This window comes from Mytilus californianus, unplaced genomic scaffold (assembly GCF_021869535.1).
Source record: "Mytilus californianus isolate M0D057914Y unplaced genomic scaffold, xbMytCali1.0.p SCAF_12, whole genome shotgun sequence".
In the NCBI taxonomy this organism is placed as follows: Eukaryota; Metazoa; Mollusca; class Bivalvia; order Mytilida; family Mytilidae; genus Mytilus; species Mytilus californianus.
In genome coordinates, this window is record NW_026262604.1 from 26,782,747 (window position 1) to 26,798,016 (window position 15,270).

Consider the following 15,270-nt stretch of genomic DNA (forward strand, 5'->3'; position numbering starts at 1 on the left):
AAATGATAATTGAGTATACAATATCTCTGTATCAGGTGTGGAAACAGTCTTGTAGTATACAATATCTCAGTAGCAGGCATGAAAACAGTTTTGTAGTATACAATACTTCTGTACTCTTGGAGAGGAACATCATGTTAGTTTAAGTAGTAAACAAATAGTTTATAAGCTTACCATAAACTGCATCATGTTTTGCACCAGTCATGTAATGAAGACCTGCTGCACTACCTACAATAAAATAAAAATTGAATATTTATTATAATTGCCACTTACAGCTTGTTTACAAATTAATTATACATGAAGATACCTATTTTCTACAAAAATAAATGAATCTACAGTATTGTACAATTGTCAAACAATGAAGTTTGGTTTTATAAATCCAACATATGCCCAAAACAAGAAACATAGAAAGCATGCAAGAGATTTGGCATATTGTCATGATATCTTCAACTGAACCAAATTTTAAATCAATACTATGATTTGTTGTTCTGGCTGTGAGCTATTAGAGTATAAACTACAGGTAGTGATGTCAAATCAAACAGTTTTGCCTGAACAGTAGGATAAAATTTGATTTAACAGGTTAACTGGTATCTATATATATATATATATATATAATACCAGTTAACCTGTTAATCTGTCAAATTTAAATTAAAAAATGGACAATTGTACATTATCGTGATATGATAAGTTTATCCTTTGGCATTATAAGGCTCTTTGAGCGTTCCCAGTGAAGTTTTTAATTTTTACTTTAGGTAATCGATTTTTTTGTAAAAGTTAACAGACAACTGAGTCAGATGAGGCCAAGTTATGATAAATGAAATAATGTAGTAAATGGTAAAATTTAATCTGCTTAAAACTGTTAAAAATACATATATATATTTAGGTTTACAAGGTTAACAATAGCAATCAATATATTGGACAATAGATCTGTCAAATCAATTACCCCAGACAATATTAATACTTTTAATTCACATTTATATAAAATCTATTAAAATTGCCAAAACATCTGCTAATCAGTTAGTATTTTTTGTATTTCATATTGGGTCCTTCTGACAGTTAACCAGTTAAAAGTTGACAACATTAGTATAAACAAAGTAGTTCTAAATAGTTTGGAAAGTAATACAAATTGTTTATTTCTGGATCTTTATTCTGTCTTAATTTAACACAAAATGATACATTTTTTACAGAAAATATATTTATTGAAATATCAACCTTTATAGAAAAAAATTATTAATGTCATTTCCAGGACATGAAAGGTGCAGAAGTTTGATACATGACTAATAGCAGTTTCACTTGTTTAATTTACATGAAATACGTAGTAAATAAAGTGCCAATGAGACAACTCTCCATCCAGGTCACAATTCATAAAAGTAAACCACTATAGGTCAAAGTACAGTCTTCAACACGGAGCCTTAGCTCACACCGAACAGCAAGCTATAAAGGGCCACAAAAATGACTAGTGTAAAACAATTCAAACCAGAAAACCAACGTTCTAATCTATATAAACTAGCATCTTCGCTAGCCAAGGGTTACGATCCACTTCCCTCCTCTCCACCCTTGGCAGATTAAGCCAACATTTGTGATAACAATATGGTGCCATCTATCGGTAGATTAAAGTCACGTCCATTCTGAACACATTATTCTTGACCAATGGTAGCACTCGAACTCTTCAATTTGGAGGAAAAACACGGTAGCGTCTAGATTCTACACACTTGGTAAAGCAGGAAACGAAAATATACGTTGACATTCATACACAGGAACTTCTATTAGTTGATTAAAAACATTCAAATTGTCACTAAATATAGTCGTATGTTTAGGGATGTAAAGACTTGTTGCACAATAAGCATGTGGCAATTGTTTACATACACTTTCTACATTTACACATGATCATGTTATAGGCGCTTTTTGATTGGATGTAGGGAGTTTCGACTGCAACCAATGAAAATCATGACCTTGTGTCTCCGAAATTCTATCTCAATCCGCCAAGGGTGGAGAGGAGGGAAGTGGATCGTAACCCTTGGCTAGCGAAGATGATAAACTAGAGGCTCTAAAGAGTCTGTGTCGCTCACCTTGGTCTATGTGCATATTAAGCAAAGGACACAGATGGATTCATGACAAAATTGAGTTTTGGTGATGGTGATGTGTTTGTAGATCTTACTCAACTGAACATTCTTGCTGCTTACAATTATCTCTATCTATAATGAACTTGGCCTAGAAGTTACAGTGGAAAATATTTTGTAAAAATTTATAAAAATTGACTATAAAGGGCAATAACTCCTTAAGGGGTCAATTGACCATTTTTGTCATGTTGTCTTATTTGTAGGTCAACTTTGCTGTACATTATTGCTGTTTACAGTTTATCTCTATCTATAATAATACTGAAGATAACCAAAAGCTGCAAAATTTTCTTAAAATTACCAATTCAGGGGCAGCAACCCAACAACGGGTTGCCAGATTGGGCTGAAAATTTCAGAGCAGATAGATTTTGACCTAATGAACAATTTTACCCCTTTGTCAGATTTGCTCTAAATGCTTTGGTTTCAGAGATATGAGCCAAAAACTGCATGTTACCTTATGTACTATTTTTCGCCATGTCAGACCATCTTGGTTCACGGGTGGGGTCATCGGACACATTTCTAAAACCATATACCCTAATGATGATTGTGGACAAGTTTGGTTAAATTTGTCTAAGTAGTTTCAGAGGAGAAGATTTTTGTAAAAGATTACAAAAATTTACGAAAAAATGTTAAAAATTGACTATAAAGGGCAAAAACTCCTTAAGGGGTCAACAGACCATTTTGGTCAAGTTGACTTATTTGTAGATCTTATTTTGATGAACATTATTACTGTCTACAGTTTATCTCTATCTATAATAAAATTCAAGATAATAACCAAAAACGGCAAAATTTCCTTAAAATTACCAATTCAGGGGCAGCAACCCCACTGGGGTAAATGTGATCTCCATAACTGCAGTTACGTATATCCAAAGATGGTGGACGACTTTCTAGTCAATATTTCTTTTGTAGATTGTGAAATAACTATGTTCTATTCTTCGGTATTTTGTGTCTTATAAGACTAATTTCCTAAATTTGAAACTGAAATACTATGGGATTTTTCATAGTTTAACTGCTAAAAGGAGAAATCGGTCGTCCAAAAAACGTGATATGGGTAACTGAAAAAAATAAATTGCCGTTGATATAGGTAACTGGAAATATAGATATCTGTAACTGATTTCATTTCTATACATTTGTCCTTCTCGTTTGAGATGAAATTAGTGTCTCAGATTATTGAAATCATTATAAATCAGTATCGGAATTGTTCTTGAAAGTCTGGAGTCGATTCACAAAAAAACTTACGACTAAAATTACCCAAGTGAACCCAACAACAAGTTGTCCGATTCATCTGAAAAATTCAGGGCAGATAGATCTTGACCTGATAAACAATTTTACCTATGTCAGATTTGCTCTAAATGCTCTGGTTTTAGAGATATAAAAGCCAAAATCTACATTTTACCCCTATGTTCTATTTTTAGCCATGGCAGCCATCTTGGTTGGTTGGCGGGGTCACCGGACATATTTTCAAAACTAGATACCCCATTGATGATTGTGGCCATGTTTAGTTAAATTTGGCCCAGTAGTTTCAGAGAAGAAGATTTTTGTAAAAGTTAACGACGACAGATGACGAACGCCAAGTGATGAGAAAAGCTCACATGGCTCTTTGGGCCAGGTGAGCTAAAAACGAGAAACACTTATGAACCATATGAACAAATGACAACTACTGAACATCAGATTCCTCACTTAGGACAGGTGCAAACAATTGCAGTCGGTTTAAACGTTTTAATAGGTACCAACCTTCACCCTTATCTGAAACAATAGTGTACCATCACAACATAGAAAGACACACTATAAAATATCAATTGAAATGGCTTAACTCAATCAAAAGACATATTAACACAAGTGAACATACACTGAACGAATTAATTTAATCCATGATATAATGTAAATACAAAATCAATAAAATAAGGGGTGAATAATTAAAGTAACAGTATTATACCGCTGTTTATTTTGTTTTATCATGTGTATTTTCATATCATTTTATGCAGTTGTATTGAAAATTTTCATTTTACTTGACTTTCATACTAATATATGCCCTTTATGTTGCATATTTGTTAATGCTTTTCCTATGACGAGGGCCTCAGGGAAGATCAGTTAAATAGAACTGTGTTACCCTCTAAAAATAAAGTTGTTGTTGTTAGTTCTGAGCCTGATTATGAAAGGTTTTGCCACCTACAGCAGTGGTAATTAATCTATTCCAGGGGTAGATAAAGTATTTGAACAATTCAAAGATTATAAACAGTTAATTTATTAAAATAAACACATACCTTACATAGAATATTTATTCTTCCTCTGCTGATAATTTTTCCTGGTCTTATTTCTTTCATTGAAGACTTTGTATTTTATAAGATCTCTTCTAATAACAGGGTCTGTTTCATTGGCCATTACTTTTGGATATTTTTTCATAAATACTTCAATGGCCTTAAAACCTGAAATACAATATTATTTTAATGAATTTTTTAAAAGTTTTTAATGTTCAACACAATAAACTGTTAACACAGAGATATGTCACACTTTTTTGTAATTTTGATAATGCAAATGTTGAAATTAAAAAAGCAATAGTTATGCAAATATTCAAAGTGAATGAACCATGACTGATGGTACATGGCTAAACAATCTCCATGGAAATGAGATGTGCCAATGCTAATACAACTGCATACCAAATATCATTGACTTATCATAAGTCATAAGTCGTTTCCTTTAAACAAACCTACACACAAACATAATTTATTTAACTTGTAAACTATGTAAAAGTTTCAAAGTCAATGATCCATGATGAGGGGGTTGCGACTATATAATCTCCATGGAAACAAGACTGGGAAATGTGATGTGCTAATCCTTATACAACTGCAAACCAATTAACATGGGCCTACCACTAATCATTCAGGTTCCCCTAGCCTTGAACTGACCTGATCACAAACTATAATACATGTAAACTAAGCAAAAGTTTCAAAGTAACTTGACCATGACTGAGGGGGCGGTACCAAATAATATCCATGGAAACGAGATATTCCAATGCTTATACAACTGCATACCAAATATCATTGACCTACCACTTATGTATAGTGATTCTCCATAAACTTTTGTAAGGTTGACAAAAATAACTATCCATAAACACTGATCCAGCTAGGTGGTTTTCAGAGGGGTGGTGCCCTGTGCCCTTTTTAAAGTTTCCAGGGTGCCTTTTGCCTTTTTCATAGTGCCCTGACTTTTTGAAATCAATTGTATTTTATTTTGTTCGTTTTGTTACATCGAGATGACTGTGAGGGCATTCCGATGTATTGCTATCGCCTAGATTTGCACACGTAACTTTCGTTTTGGGTTTGTAACCAATCTATAAACATGATAAATATGTGGATATTAACTAGTGCAAACTAACATTTCTTATCGTTTGTTATAAATACATCTCTTCAATGAATACTGATAAAAATATGTTTGTTTAGAACATAAATTAATAATATGAAAATGTTTTGTCGTTAGATATATATATATAAAAAATAAGTAAAAAATCATTGATAATATCTACGCAAACGTACCAAAAAATTGTGTTAAAGCATGCGGAAGAATATCTCAAAAACGTTATGCGACAATCCCGGCAAGGACCGGTAACTCTGTAATTGTTTTTGCGGGAAAATATGAATGCCTGCTCAGATCAAATCTTTTAGAAAAATCGAATTTTTACAGACGAGTGTCCACCATGCACTTGCACTGCACTATTATTAGAATAGTAGAATAGAATGATATACAAATGGATGAAAATTATATATACATGTAACTGTTATATTAATATAATATATAACAACAAACCAGTGTATACTGATTTGTATCACTACTATATAATAGTTATTACGGTGAGGTTGAATTTCCTGTCATTTATTTATCATCCACGAACGAAATTGTCTCAAAAAAATATATATTTCTGTACATTAACCTCAGTTTCAGGTATAGAGATGTGATTTTTTTCTGTGATAAGTGCTTTTGACCATCCACAAGAACTTGCGGTCATTTGATGTTCAGTACTTCAGTACTTTGATTATGATCTGCTATTTCGAAATTAAACTGCCTTGTCAACACTGCATGCTCATTGTAATATAAATAGGTAAAAATATGTTTAACTGTTGTTAACAGCTGATCAGTACACAAGTTAATTAATGATGATTTGAACTCATTAAATAAGTATCTATATAACATTATGAGTTTGTGTTTCTTGTCTTATTCCAGTCACAATGCCCAAGTGTGAAAGACGTTTACAAGAGGAAATTAAAAAATCTAAAGAGACGAAGTCAGAAGTTTGGTCGACATTTTTAGTACTATGTGGGTCTTCTGTGTCAATTTTGACAGTTCCAATTTTAAATTGAGTATTTGATATTTGTAGAAAAACTTTGAGATTTTTTAACCTTTTAGATTTTACAAATGAAACTTTCTAACAATAGTCCTGGGCTATGATGATAATTGAAAAAAAACATCTTAAATTTTTAAAAACCTTTTTGATGTTTCAAATCATTCTTTCTAAATTCTAAAAACAAGAAAAAATATTTTTTCAGAATTTGGAATGGAAGTAGTAACTAGACTCTCAAGAGCCTGTGTCGCTCACCTGTATTTACTGATGCTTTAGAAATCATGTAAAATAAGGTTAAACTCATAATTAATAGTATTAGATATTAGATATTATAATGATATCTAAAGCATTTTTTTTACCGAAATGACCTCTTATTTATTGATTAGTTTCTGATACAGTTAATCATAAGAATACCGCTAACTTAGATAATTATTTGTTACAAGTATTCAAACGATTTGTAAATTTTACGATTGATTAGATTTGATCGGACCTTTGATGTACTCACTAATAAGGTTACAAAATTATCATGAGTGTTTACAACTCTTATATAGTTTGACACTTATTAATATGGGGTAATTACCTGATAAGAGTACCTTACACTCTTATCCTAATTGACACTTATTAATAAGGGTATACACACCTGACAGTCATTTTATAAAATACATTTATGTACAATGCCCTTTGGCATTTATCTTGTTAAAACTAACATATACCGTTATTGACCTGTCAACAGGGAAAACAGATTGTTTACAAAATCCTTTAACCATGTTAACTTCAAAACTACCAAATGTATGCATAAATTTTCGCAGAATTTATTTTCGCGATTTTCGTTTATCCGCGAAAATAAACACCCCACGAAAATAACCCGCTATACGGTATCAGACAAATTATGGCATCGTCAATATTTTGTAGCCATGGTCTACCTAACTGCCATATGGAATCAAAACATACTGCATAAAAGCTAAACTGTGACAAGCAATACTTTGAAAACTTGTGTAACAAGGTGCTTGACAAGTTTTACAGCTTAATCAGACACATTTTGTTTAACTAGATACTCTTAGAATGATGATTGTGGTCAAGCTTGGCATAATTTGTCTCAGAGGAGAAGATTTTTGAAAAAGATTTAAAAAATTTACAAAAAAATTGTTAAAATCTCACTATAAAAGGCAAAAACTCCTTAAGGAGTCAATTGACCATTTTGGTAATGTTAAATTATTTGTAGATCTTACTTTGCTGTACATTATTGCTGTTAACAGTTTATCTCTATCTATAATAATATTGAAGATAATAACCAAAAACTGCAAAAATTTTTAAATTACAAATTCAGGTGCACAACACAACAACGCATTGTCTGATTTGTCTAAAAATTTCAGGGCAGATATAGATCTTGACCTGATGAACAATTTTACCCCTTTGTCAGTTTTGCTCTAAATGCTTAAGTTTCAGAGATTTTAAGCCAAATCTACAATTTACCCCTATGTTCTATTTTTAGCCATGGCTGACACATTTTTTTTTAACTAGATACCACAATGATGATTGTGGCCAAGTTTGTTTAACTTTGGCCCAGAGGAGAAGATTTTTGTAAAAGTTAACGACGGACAACGGACGCCAAGTGATGAGAAAAGCTCACTTGGCCTTTTTGGCTAGGTGAGCTAAAAACTTATGCAGTGTCAAAAAATACTTTTTTCATACTGAAACCTTTTAAAAACTTGCCCTTATACTATAACATACCAGGTAGTGATCCTTTGGACTTTTCTTTAGACACGTCTTCGACATAATCCTTGAAGTATGTTCTTACAACCTTTTCATCCTCCTTATTCCAATTAACATATCTCCTTCCTACAATGAAAATTACTATGGTCACTTAGTACTCTTTCAATAAAGGTACAAATTTAATAACAAACCCAGAAGTTTCAGTGAAGATTTTTGAAAAAGTTTACGACGACAGACATCGACAACTAACGACAGACGCCAAGTGTGATGACATTAGATCACATAGGCACTTTTGAACCCGGTGAACTAAAAATGATACCCTGTTGCTGTAGTGCCCAATTTGAAATTGACTTCAAGATGATAGTTACTTTCATTCAATGCTTTAAAATTGGTAATTCAGGGCTCGACAATAACGCTTGTCCGATTGTCCGGTACCAGAGGGAAAAAGGGTCGGACAAGTAAAAACTATATCAAGCTTGTCCGACGGGACAAGTAAAATTATTCTGCATAAAATAAATTTAATCCAACTTTGATGAAAACAAGACATGTTTACTTGCAATCGATAATTTAAAACTGGTTCTTTGTCAGGTACTTTTTAACAGGTAAAATGCATACTATTCTCGGAAACCAGTCTTACTGATCCGAATCAGCGATGCGCTTTGTAGATAAGGTAACTTTACAAGACAGTTCGTCACAAGCTCAGAAACGATTCGGCTCCAAGTTTAACATGTTTAATAGACAGTTTGGCCCCATAGGAGACATATTTAATAGACATGATTAATAGACAGTTTGGCAACGCAGGAGACATTTCGGGACCAAGACAAATCAGTACCTCATTTTCCTACCTTATTCTGTTGCTTTATAATAAATAACATACCGGTAATTTTTTTAACAAAAATATTTTTTAGATAAAAATGAAAAATTATTTACCATTAAATTCACAAAATCATATTTGATCATATGTAGAAAAAAAAAACAATACTTGCAATACGGTGACCTATAGTTGTTAATTTCTGTGTCATTTGGTCTCTTGCAGAGAGTTGTCTCATTGGCAATCATACCTCATCTTTTTTTTATTTATTGCATTTGAATAAACTTTTTTCAACTTTAAAAAACCAGGATACAAATCCAATGAGTGTACATTGACAGCCCTATCAGATGGTGCCTCATGTGCAGAATCTGATGAGACTTTGGCATTGAGGAACTACAAGTAGAACCTAAGTTCTGTGACATGACTAGATTCAGTTAATTGTATTCGACTCATATTTTTGAATAGTATTTCAAAAGATATAAATCAAATTCTGTTCTATTGTTTTAATTCTTTTTGTTCCTTGAATCAACTTAAAATGCAAAAAAGGTTATTATTAAGATTTTTTTGGACAAGTTACAATTTCATTCGGACAAGTAAGTTTTGGTATGTACTTGTCCTACTGGACAAATTGAAAAAAAAGTTATTGTAGAGGCCTGTACTTGTTACCTGGCTACGTAATTAATACTTGAATAGTATAATCTTTTAAACATCTAATCACTTATCTCAGTGTTATCTATTTATGGTTAAGCACAACTTCATCAGTAATACTACATGACTGTCAGTCTCAAAGTACAATCTTTCTTACTATTGTAATAGCCTGATCTAAATTAGAAGTTCAGAGGAGCCTGTGTCTCTCACCTGAAATTTTTGTTTACAATTGATGGATGAAATAATGCAACCATTATACTTTTGCTTTAGTTTCAGAGATATAAGCCAAAAACTGCATTTTACCTCTATGTTCTATTTTTAGCCATGTCAGCTATGTTGGTTGGCAGGCGGGATCATTGGACACAATTTTTAACCTAGATAACTTATGATGATTGTGGCCAAGTTTGGTTAAATTTGTCTCTGTAGTTTCAGGAGAAGATTTTTGTAAAAGATTTCAAAAATTTACAAAAAATTGTAAAAAAATTACTTTAAAGGGCAACAACTCCTTATAGGGTCAATTGACAATTTTGGTCATGTTGACTTATTTGTAGATCTTACTTTGCTGAACATTGCTGTTATCAGTTTATCTCTATTTATAATAATATTGAAGATAATAACTAAACATGCAAAATTTCCGTAAAATTACCAATTCAGGGGTAGCAACCCAATGACGTCTTGTCTTGTTCGTCTAAAAATTTGTAGCAGATAGATCTTAACCTAATGAACATTTGTAAACCTTATCAGGTTTGTTCTAAATGCTTTAGTTTCAGAGATATAAGCCAAAAACTGCATTTACCCCTTATGTTCTATTTTTAGCCATGGTGGCCATGTTGGTTGGTAAGCGGGGTCATCCAACACATTTATTAAAACTAAATACCCCAATGATGATTGTGGCCAATGCAAGTTTGGTTAAATTTGGCCTTGTATTTTCAGAGGAGAAGATTTTTGTTAACGGACGACGCTGGACGACGGACACCAAGTGATGGTGAGCTAATGTCACTTTTTTCATAGTAAAATTCAGCTTATCAATATTCTGAGTGCCAAAAAAATCTTATCTTTTAAAGTTCAAATTATATCTTACTCAATATTGAAAATTGCATAAAATTAAGGAGATATGGTAACATTTTTTTAAAACTTACCTTTCTTTTTACTTCTTTGTTCTTCAATTTGGTCATCTGCAATTTAAAAAGAGAGGACATAACCAAGGAAAGATTCATTCTCATAAGTCAGCCAACCAAACAATAAATTTTCTAATTAGAATGAATTTGATATAATTCAAATGATTAGCTAATGTATAGAAATGCATACATTCATATATTTCAAATAAAATTGGTTGATAAAAATTTATAATAGTTAATATCCACATGATCGATAATACTTAATCTATTACCTTTACTTTTTCTTTTTAACCCTCTCTTGTGTGAACTGCTGCCTAATAAAGAAAAAAAAAGAAACATGAACTTTTAAAGAAAAATATGCTATAAATCCCTTAACCATGTTATTGCAATACTAATTGCAGTGCATGTCAAAATAAAGTTGATAACCACAATTATGTATTTATAGGATTAAAATGTCTATGTGGATATTTTAAATCACTATTTCCTGTAAAATCTACATTTGGTTACTGACATAATAAAATGCCTTTGAATACTATAGTGGTTTTGAATATTCAGACAAACAAATGTTGTCTCATTTTTACTGTAAAGGTATTCAAATGTAGTATCATGTCAGAGTCCTGATCATAAACATAGAAAAGGTAAGAAGATACCAAGACAAAGCATAAAATAAACCTTACTAAAAGTCAGGAAATACTCCTCAAATGCTTTTCTATGATAAACATTTCCAGCTTCACTAGTTGTAACCTTTGTGTTGTTCGTTAGAAGCGAAAATATGGTGACAAGTTGCATTCAGTGAATAATAAAAACTAAAGATAGAGATACTTTGGCTGCAGTAAATATTTCTTTTGAATGGGCCATATCAAGATTGTGTGAAAATCAGGAATTGTATTCTTTGATCTATTTTCGCATTATGACTAGGAATAGCAACATTATATTGCATACTTCATACTGTAAACCAACTTATTTTCGCGAGTGATTTATTTTCGTGACTTTCGTGAGAAGAACGATTATGCGAATATAAATCGTCGTGGAAAGTAAAACTTGGATGTTTCCTTATTAATCTTCCTCAAGTTTTGAGAATCGCGAAATTAAATCGGCGCGATATGGGATAGAAACAGCTAAACACAAAATTAAGTATCCGTGAAAAATAAGTTGTTTGACAGTATATATTTCTTTTAATTGATTTTTGTTGTTGTTGATAATTCACTTCTATATACTGACTAGTGTTAGTTTTGTCCTGTTGTAGACTAGACATAGTTTTGGTTTAAGTAAAAAATCATGAGTGCCTAGTGAATTGAATGGTCTTTTCTATTATTTTCTTTCAAACAGTTTTATTTTTATGTAGTAATCAATGTTCATTGAGAAATTCATTAGAGTTGATGTTAGTATTCTAAAAAGAATGAGACAAGGGTTTCCTATCTGGAATTCTTTTTAGGAGGGTTGGTTATCTCTCAGGTGTTATCAAACCAAGGTTTCTGAATTGTTTGATTGAGATATACAAATTATTTTATCACATCCATGGCAATAATACCAAATTTCCTTATTTACAATAGTTCCAAATTCTGGAACGATGTGTGGGAAATTATTAAAGAAATGCCATTTGAGAAATTGCACAACTTTAATAACGGTGCAATCTTTCTGTAAATTTTTTCAAATATCCTAGGATTAGTAAATTACCAAAGATGGTACCTTTTTCAACCTGCTCCCGTAACATTATTGTACTGGTTTTTGTTCATCATTGAAGGCTGTACTTTGACCTATATTTGATTACACCCACATCACTTAATCTTCGGTAGATTAAACTATTTCAATTGTAATCATACCACACATCCTTACAATTTTCATTTTGTGTTCAAGCAAGCCAAAATATATACCTTCACCATAATCTGTACTATAGTCACTTTCTGGACTAGAATCATTCTCTGAGTCACTTTCTGGACTAGAATCATTCTCTGAGTCACTTTCTATACTAGAATCATTCTCTGAAGAACTGTATACCACGACTGAAAAATAATTATCAGAAGTTATATTTTAACAATAGATAACCTTATATAAACATATGTTCATTGAATTTTTTTCTGAACAATTTTAAAAATACCAATTAGTTTAAATAAGATTTTGAAGGAAATATGTTAAGTAAATTTTCTCAATGGCTATTCTGCTTGACCTGAGAGAGTCTAGTGTCAAATACTTCCTCTCCTGCAAACACTAAACACTTATTCTTTTCAAGGTTAAATTGTCCCCTTGGGTGCAGGACATTTTAGTAACAAATTTGTAACTTCAGGGGTACTCTTTAGTTTAGCATTTTAGTGCTAATATTATAGTCCTTTTAGGCTCTGGATTAATCCATTTACCTGTATTTTCTATGGCCCATTTGAGCAAAAACTTATGCCTAGTTGAATAATACTACAAGGCCTATGATAAAACCATGAACAGTAATGTATGCTAGGTTAGTGTCTAATTTGTTTGTATTTAAAATTTTGTTAAAAATAGAAATAAATGTTGTTGAAACAAACAAAAGATAAAAATGCAATATGTGATGGTGTTTCTGTATACTATTATCAAATTACAATTCTCCAAAATGTCCTCCACAGGTCTCGTTTTAGCAAGGACATTATCAATTATAAATTCACAAGAAAATGTTCTTGTAAATAATAACAATAAAAACATCATTGAGATAAAAAAAAATATATAAAAAAATGGTATGGTATAACTTCCATACAATGATATTATTTCCCTACTCCAATAGCAAACGAGGAATACAGCAGGCTATAGGAGCTTTGAGTAAAATTGGTTTAAAATGTTGCTATATAAATAATTTCTTAGAGTACAAACTTCAATTCATTTTTTGATAGGTGTATACCTCTCTTGAACTTGCCAATATTTCAAATATGTATCCAGCCATAGATGAGAGAAGTTCATTTTTTAACAATTTTTTTTTATTTCACATACTTATGCAATTAACTCAATAAATAATGAAAATAAAACATCATGTGTTTGCATATGTTTCTAATAACACATGCACAGTAATGTAAGATTGTTTAGAAATAATTTTATTTATATCATAAGTTACTTTTCTATTGGTTAATTGGTTTTACCACTGAATTTCTAACTTGACATTTTTTTTAAACCAAAAAATCTGAAAAAGAACCATCCCCTAATGAAAATGTTTAAAATAATTTAAAAACACAAACTTCAATTGGTATGATTTGAATTGTTAGTTACTAAATGTCTAGTAGCATATATTTCATGCATATTCAAGATCATTGGTATGAGAACTTTAAAATAAAACAATGCAGACTAAAAAATCTGAAAGGTAAAACATATCATCGTAATAATAAATGGTATAATTTGATATTTTGAAGGTCTTTTACAGCCATTTCATACATTTAAGTGATAATTTAAAGCATATAATTGAGGTGGTTAATTATGCTTAACCCTGTAATTTTGTGGAACTCAAAGTTAAAGTAAGAAAATACATATTACATTTCTTTTGTCCTTTCTTTTCAGTACTTTTTGTCAATTCACTGCTACCTTCATCTACTAAAAGTGGAAAAAAACAGTAATCCTTTAATTTTATATACAAAAATAATTTATTAAAATTAATTAAATAAACTAAACACAAGTGAACCTGAACGCCTGGTAAATCTTCTGTCAGTAGATTTCATACAGTGGTATACAGGGTTGTTACAATAAAAACATAAAATGAAGAAGGTAAGGTAACAACAACACTTTAAGGACAGACAATTAAAAAGTCACAATGTTGCTATGGTGAGTAACGTTATAAATAACAATTGAAAGAGAAAGTGAAAGTAAGTAGATTATATGGAAGTAAACTATTAAAGGGGCTCTAGCTGTCAAATTCATGTTCACCAATTTAACTAAAATTCTCATATTTGATTTATAACAATGTAAACATTTGTCCAAACTATTGAAAGTTTTAAATTAACAGTTTACAGGTCATGAGCTCTATAATATGTAGCTTCGTTTCGTGTGTATTTTAGTCCAGACGCCATCATATTAAATATCGAGTTAACCTTTGATGACCATATAAGCGATTTAAACATAAATATAGATATAAATAGATTAAGCAACTTGTGCAATTAGATTTTTCTAGGTCTGTTTAATTTCATATTATAGATTAAAAATATATGTTTATTATTGTTTTTACCTGTATAAGAATGATTTTTTGTGGATCTAATCAGTCAATCAAATAATTAACTTTAGTTCCACTTTAAATGTTGACATTCTTTTCCCTTAAATAACTTTACACGGACAATTCATGCATTATCCATCTCTAGCTAAGGAGTTACATTGAAGTTCATATGAATACGGATGCATTGGGATTGAATTATTCACTTGCAAGTGAATAATTCATCATCAATGTTTCTTAGATTAATTTGACAAAATTGAACCATACTGGCTGCTTAAAGCCAATAATTATTTCACTATTTCACTTTCATTAATGATTGTACAAAAAAAATCATATTTTAGATTTTTTATATATCTCGTAGCTAGTGCCCCTTTAAG

At 31.1% G+C, this 15,270-nt stretch overlaps 1 long non-coding RNA gene across 1 annotated transcript; it reads right to left on the minus strand.

Annotated features, from left to right (window-relative positions):
* Window positions 1-26: 26 nt before the first annotated feature.
* On the minus strand, window positions 27-10,777 carry LOC127721625 (uncharacterized). The gene is made up of 4 exons (XR_007991364.1): window positions 10,762-10,777; window positions 8,182-8,289; window positions 4,379-4,540; window positions 27-225 (listed from the first exon to the last, which is right to left on the minus strand). It is a non-coding gene; the product is annotated as an uncharacterized LOC127721625 (long non-coding RNA).
* Window positions 10,778-15,270: the final 4,493 nt, after the last annotated feature.